This window comes from Gavialis gangeticus, unplaced genomic scaffold, assembly GCF_001723915.1.
Source record: "Gavialis gangeticus isolate Ggan-Ray unplaced genomic scaffold, GavGan_comp1, whole genome shotgun sequence".
NCBI classification, from domain to species: Eukaryota; Metazoa; Chordata; order Crocodylia; family Gavialidae; genus Gavialis; species Gavialis gangeticus.
The window spans coordinates 29675613-29683161 of NW_017728997.1; the positions used below are offsets into that span (position 1 = coordinate 29675613).

The 7549-nt window shown below is 47.1% G+C and overlaps 1 protein-coding gene across 1 annotated transcript in view; it reads right to left on the bottom strand.

Annotated features, from left to right (window-relative positions):
* The window catches only part of CACNA2D3 (calcium voltage-gated channel auxiliary subunit alpha2delta 3), a 1192973-nt gene that overhangs the window by 831545 nt on the left and 353879 nt on the right, over positions 1-7549 (bottom strand). The window lies entirely within an intron of this gene.

The window sequence follows — 7549 nt, forward strand, 5'->3', positions numbered from 1 at the left end:
TTATTCCATTTATTTCTAATCCATATCCATAGTAAATATTAGCTTCTTAACCACTAACCTTGTTTAAAGGAAGAGAAAACCTCTTATATTTTTCATTCGTTCAATGTCAACATTAAAATGTTCTGTTCTAGGCTTCCTTACAACTCACATCTCAACCAAAATAATTGTTTTGCTAAGATTTAGTCATTATCTCTCAATTCTTATTCAAAATAATGCAACAGAAAACAAAGGTTTGAATTCAGCCATTTTATTCTATGAAAAGACATGATATTTCAAAAAAGTTTGGATTGCTTCAGGGTTTTTGTACTCTTATAATTCTGAATATTCTTCTTACCTATAGAAATGGTTGATTTTTTTTTTTTTTTTATTTAAACAGGCTTTGTAAAAGAGCTAGATAATTTCATGATCAATAATGAAATTTCCTCAAACAGATGAAAATATAATAATTGTATGTAACAACCTAAGCTCTAAGAAAGATAATTAAGGCCCCTGCTTCACTGAGGCGGTGGCTTAACTGGGTAACTGGAGGGAAGGGAGGGGAAGATCGGGGCAACCACTCTGAACACCAACTCGGGGGAGGAATGAAAAAAAGTGGCTGTTGCTGGCAGCTAGACATTACTTGAGGCTTTGACTTTGTCCTGAACACCCACCCGTGTCCCCATACAGCTGCGCTGAATAAACCAAGCATAATAAAATCATGGAAAGGATTCAAACTCCCAGCTCACAGATGCATCTTTACTATGTTTATGGAAAGATTTTTCTTTTTTTTTCTTTGATGCATCAGGTCTCAGCATATACATATTCACATGTCATAGGAAAAAAGCCCACACATAAGTTACTTAAGCACTATGCTCTTCTCTAGTAATGTTAGGCATTACATAGCTAACAACTTTGGATGGTTTTGAAAAGGTGTCCCTTTAGAGAAACGCAAGTCTTACAGTCCTAAAATGTAAGACTGCTCTGAATTGAAGATAGACCCAAACATTCTGCCTCTCAAGTAAAAATAAAACATTAAATAAAGATATTATAAGAAAGCAACTGCTATAGTACAGAGAAGTCTTTTGACCTTTTTTTACCTCAAATGTAATATGTAAGTTGATATACTTTTTTAAAAAGTTCCTTATATTCAAAGACAAATACCTCTGTGTGGCAAGACAAACCACAAATAATTGTGAATTGCAGCAGACACGGCAATACAAAATAATACAATTTCACATGTAAAAGAAAAAATAGATAAAAATTAGCTGTGTCTATGAACTGACTATAATAGTGATGCTCCAACTATATAAATCTGAATACATATAAGTACTTTTGTACTATATGAGAATCATACCTATTAAAACAAATTCTAACAGTTATTTCAATCTACAAATAAATTAGGCAGCTTTTTCAGATATATACACACTCAAAAAAGTAAATACAAAACCTATGCATATATTGGGATGGGCAAATTACAAATAGACTTTAGAGAGTTTTTAAATTTGATCATTGCCGCCCGCAGATTAGCTCTGTCCCAAAGCAGCATGGTAAAGCAAGTTTAATTTTGCTAGCCTTATTTTAGTAATTAAATATTTAACACATTAGCAAAATAACATACAACTTGATATATTCCCATAAAAACTTTTTAAAAAGCAAAGATGACCTACAAAAATGCTTGCTTGAAGGCTCCTATTTGAGCCTACAACGTGGAAAACTGACTGTGATGAGTATATTTAATTAAAAACTAAAGCAACGGAATTGAAGAAGGGTCAAAAGACTCCTTCATACAAAAGCAAATTTGAGACACAGAGAAAACAGGCATCTATTTTTTCCTTCACACTGACGCATGTACTTATTCAGTGGAAAAAAATATTATTCTACTATATCATGAGGTATCCAATTCCTGGAACATGGTAACTATTGGTTAGAAGCTGTAATTCATAGCTTTTGATTTCGTTTGTATTGACCCCATGTTTCTAAATTACATTTTTCTTTTTAATGAAATAAATTTAAACCAAGATTATCTCTGCAGATGAGAAATTACCCATCTTGTGCTTCCTCCAATAATGTTAGTGGCAATCCACTTAGGAGGGCAGAACAAAAATGAAGTGCGTTCTTCGATTCGTACCTTTGACTTTCAGATGCAAGTATTTAAGGTTGTTCTTTTTAAAAATATGACCCTTTGTGTATCCAACATGCCCATGGCACAGCCCTTTGAACCAGGGCAGCACTAAAAGGATTGGGGATGGAAAAGTTAAGAGATCCACACGCACAGAGTTTTCTTCCTCATGTAGATCAGGGTTGGGATAGGGATACACACTCTACCTACTCAACAAGGTAACCCGGGGATAAAAGCATTACACAAAGGATACAGACCAAAGAAAAATATCCTGCATGTTCTATACAATGCTGCCCATAAAACGTGTGTGTGTACATGTCTGTATGATTTTAAGCTCTTGGCACCAATATAGACTAACAGTAAGGAATGTGGGGAGGGGTGTGGAAAAGGTGAACCAGTCATAAGTCTACTAAATGACATATTAGATTTGTGCAGATTTTATCAGAAAGATCAAATTGTATACAAATGTAGTTTTATTTTGTTTTTTGTGGGGTTTTTTATTTTATAAGAGTCCCCAGAGGGATGAGGCATTATGGAAGAAATTCCTTCAAGTGCTTTGAGACAAGAATATAAAAACCATATGTAACACTGCAACATTTTTATGTTAAAGCTAAAACCTGCCATTTAAAATACTTTCATGACAGAATTCTGTATCTAGCAATGAATTCTCAACATTCCCAGTGATTGGTGATTTTCACTTAGTGTTTTATAATGATATATTTAATACAAATGCTAATGTATTTTCATTAGAGTATATCTGCTCTGAAAGCTTTGCTGCAAATAAATGCTCAGTGAGTCTAGCCCATTCTGAAGGGAGTTGCAAGTGATCTATATACATACACACTGAAGGAATTGTAAACTTTGAGTAGGCTAGTATGGGGAGTAAACTATTTAAAGGGCATATATTACTACCACCCCATCTCAGTCTTTTCTTCTCCAGACTAAAGAAGCCCAGTTCCCTCAGCCTCTCCTCAGAAGTCATATGCCCCAGGCCCTGAACCATTTGCATTGCCTTCTGCTGGACTCTCTCCAATTTGTCCACATCCTTTCTGCAGTGGAGAATCCAAAACTGGACACAGAATTCCAGATGTGGCCTCACCAGGGCTGAATAAAAGGAAAGAATAACTTCCCTTGATCTGGCAGCAACACCCCTACTAATGAAGCACAGTATGGTGTTAGCCTTCTTACCAACAAGCATACACTGTTGGCTCATATTCAGCTTATTGCCCACTAGATCATCCAAGTCCTTTTCAGCAGAGCTGCTGCTTAGCCTGTCAGTCCCCAGATTGTTCTACGCTAAGTGCAGGACTTTGCATTTGCCCTTATTGAACCTCATGGGTACATCCACACATGCAGGCATGTGCTCTTGCAGCAACAAAAATAGCAGCGACACAAATTTGTGCCGGAAATTTTTGCCTCAGCACACAGGCCTGAACATGCACTTTGTTGTTGGCAAGTTGTGCCACCTGGGGCAAACTCTGACCCTGTCCAGCTTCTCCCAGATCTGCAGCCAGGGAAAACTCCTCTGCTGGCCCTAGCAGTATAAAAAGCTGCCCTGGTGGGCAACTCAGGGCTACTTGCTCTCAGGAGGTCCTAGGGGAGGAGCCTCTGGGATGAAGTTGGCCACACCCCTTCCTGTCCCAGGCTGCTGCTGCTGCTGCCACAAGCTTGGTCTCAGGACCTTCTGGGGAGAAGATGGCCAGGCCCCTTCCTACCTCTGGCTACTGCTAGCTTGTTCTCAGAGGTTTGGGGGGTAAGCTGGCTGCATCCCTTCCTGCCCTGGGCTGCTGCTGCTACTGTTGCTGTCCCCTCCATGGGGTGTCCTCTACTGCACACCATTGCCCCCCTCCCCCAGGGATGGGCACACCACAGCCCAGCACTGCACCCCAGATTCTGCACCTGTTCCAGCCTGCTGCCCAGCCCACTGCCAAGTTGCAGTCAGAGACAGCCTGAAGAGGAAGCGTGCACTGCCTGTGGGCCCCTCCCCCACCATCACTGCCAGAGGTTAAAGGTGCCTTGCCTGCCCCAGCTGCCTTGGCAGGACACCCTGCCTTTACCTCCACTTTCGCCTCAAGCACAAACTGAGTGACTGAACTGGATGGCTGCTACCACCACTGCTGCTGCTGCCATTGTTCTGCTGCTGCCCCCTCTCAGGAGAGAGGGAGATTCCCTGCTGCACCACCTTGCACCACTCAACACTACACCTGCACTGGATTACTACCTAATTGACTGATTGCTTCTGTACTCCCCCACAGCTGCCTCAATGCATCTAATCCTGCTTTGTTTTCCTGCCTACTGCTGAGTACCTGGCTGGAGGCCTGAGGGGCTCCCAGACTGATCTTCAACAAACAAAGCCTCTCCATTGCTTCAGCCATCTTTTACATCTGCCTCAGCAGCCTTCCCTGTGTGTTTTTGCCTTTGTGTGGTAAGTCCTGTGGTCCACTGCCATTTCCCTGGTGTTTGTTGTGTGGCTGAGTAAGCCAGCTCAAGTCTCCCCAGCCCTTCTGTGTATGTTTTCCACCTTCCCCACATTCCCTAAGCATAGCCCCTCCCCCTGGGGTTTTTTTTTTTCCTGTAGGGCTGTAGCTCAGTGAGCTTCAACCCCTTCTCCCCGTCCATTGCCCCCACAACGCCAGGCTGCCCCTATTAGATTCACCAGCCCGCTGTATATTTTTGTTTTCTTTATTGTTTTCCCCTCCCTCATGTGAAGCAATGGCAGGGCAGGAACTTTCTGGGGGGGCAGATCCCAGCCAAGCCCCCAAGACAATGTATTCCCCTGCAGCCCCCACCCCAGAGGCAGAATTCAGTCAACCTCCTCTGGGGGTAGAGAAGCCTGCAACCTCTGCTACAGGGGCAGATGGGACTCTGGCAAGGAGCCAGCAAGGCCAGGGAGTTTTCCACCTCCCCTGAGGGGTTCCCAAGTCCCCTCCCTCCACCATCAGGGATCAAGGGCAAAGGCAGTGGGAAGGGCTCCTCTTCAGCCTCCTCCACAGCTGGGGGTGGGAAGGGGAAGGGCCCCACCCATGAGCCTAGACCACTGGTGCTCTGCCTGGAAATGTGCACAGACAAGTGAGAGGAAAGTGGCCCCATCATCTCCAAGTACCTTCCCAGCCTCCTTCCCGGTCGAGTACAGGGAGAAAGTCTTGTGAGAAGTCTGGCAGCCCTCACAAGTCCTTCAGGGAGAAGCCCTGCAGGCCAAGGAGCTGTCAGTTATATTGGAGCCCCCAGAAATGGTGGAGGAAGGCGCACCCCATGTGGCCTGGCTACTGATACTGTATAGCAGTTGCTGCAGGGCCTGAAGGCAGAACATCAGGACCTGGCTGCGGAGGCAAACCAGGCCCTGGCCACCCTCCCACAAGGGGAGGCTTAGGACTTCCACAGAGACCCAGTCCTGTCCTGGCCAGAAAAACTTCGGTGCCCATCTCAGAAGCCCTGCCAGGACCTCAGGGGGACCAGGAAGGTTGTGTAAGTGGTGCCAGAGCATGAACAGACCCAGCTGGTTCAGCACCAGCACTCTCCCATGCAGGGAGAGACACCTCAGGATCCCTGCCGATGCCCAGAACCACTCCACCACCCTTGCTTCCAGCTGGTGGCAGTTCTTTGGCAGGGAGGGGGCTGTGGGGGACGGGTAGACCCCCAAGTAGAGCAGCAAGCCTGTGCTCCAGTGGATCCCATGGAGCGCAGGTGGGAGTGAGCCCACCTGCCACCCATTACCCACTGCCAGGCCAAAGCTGTTGACCCAGTTGATGCAGGCAGAGGAGACCACTAAGTCCAATGCCTGGCAGGCCTCCATCTGTGCCAGGTCACCTGAATCCTAGACAATGAGGAGTACTTCATCAGCATATGCTGACAGGACCAGCCACACTGCTGGCTCCCAGAACACCAACCCCACCACCCGCCTCTGCAGGGGAATGAGGAAGGGCTCCAGGGCCAAGGTGTACAGCTGGCCTGACAGCGGACAGCCTTGACACAACCCTCTCCTGAAAAGGATGGGCTCTGTCAGGGTCTAGTTGAGCTTGACCAAACACTATGCAGAATCATACAGCACCTGGAGAGCCTGCACACAGTGGGGCCCAAAGCCAAAGACCTGTAGCATGCCTGTTCCTGATGTGTTAGCTCCAGGAGGTCCCAAACCAGGTACAGGTTGTCCAAGATGAAACATCTGGGCACTGTGTACTTCTGGTCAGGATGGATCATGTCAGTCAACACAGATAGCAGGTGCGGTGAGAGAGCCTTCACTGCCACCTTGTAGTCTATGCAGAGGAGGGACACAGGATGCCAGTTCCTCAGGTTGTGGGTATCTCCCTTCTTTGGCAGGAAGGTCAGCATGGCCCTCTGACATGACGATCTACTAAGGCCCCAGACTCCATTGGGATTTGGAGAGCTCTGCAGCCCCTTGGGACAGGGGTGGGGCTCCTTCACTGTGAGGGCACTGGTGGGGGAAGGCAAAGGGCCCAAAAGCTGCAATGCCTGGATCTATAGGCAGGCCCAGAGTTTCATAGATGCCCTCTATACTTATGTGAGGGTGCTGCGCAAGCCAGCGAATCCCACACCAAGCATTGAGATGTGTGAGGCCCCTGCTGAACCATCCACTCCACCTCCCCCAGCCATGAGGTCATTTAAGGTCATGACCGTAAACATCCACAGCTGCAAGAAGGGTCTCTGGAGATGCCAGGTGATCTCCTGCCTTCAGGAGAGGTGTACCCTTAGTATTCTTGCAGGAGACCCTGATGACTCCAGCCAAAGAGCTTTATTGTCAGCTGGAGTGGGGAGGGAGGGTCTTTTTTTATGCACCTCTTGGCCATCTCTTGTGGGGTGGTCACCTTGTTCTCCCCAGGCCTGCAGCCAGAGGTTCTCCAGGACACTAAGGTGGTGCTGGGCTGCCTGCTGCACCTTTAGGTCCAAGTTCAGGGCCTGGTTCTGAACCTTCTAAACATGTACGCCCCTGAGAAGGACCTGGGATTGGACATTTTTTCCACCAGGCAGCCACTTGCATCAGCATCCTCAACCCTCGTGAGTGCCTGGTCCTTGGTGGGGACTTTAACGTCACCCTAGATGCACAAGACCAGTTGGGCAGGGAGCTGAACCAGGCCACTGTAGGCACCCTTGGCGAGATCCTGACAGACTACTCCCTGATGGACATCTGGCGTGCCTATCAGCCTACCAACCCCCCTGCCATGGCTTATGTGAAGGTGGGGGAGGAGCAGGCATGCCACTCCCAGTTGGACCAGATTTATATCTCTTTACTGCACTTTGTTCAGGCCCACTCCTCTGGCATCCGGCTGACTCCTTTCAGAGATCACCACCTTGTCGGGGCCCAGGCCACGCTAGGGCCTAGGCATCCAGGGTCAGCCTATTGGTTTTTCAATGCCAGTCTGCCAGAGGATGTGGGCTTCAGAGAGGCCTTCCAGGACTTCTGGCTCGCCTGGCGGGAGCAATGGAAAGCTTTTC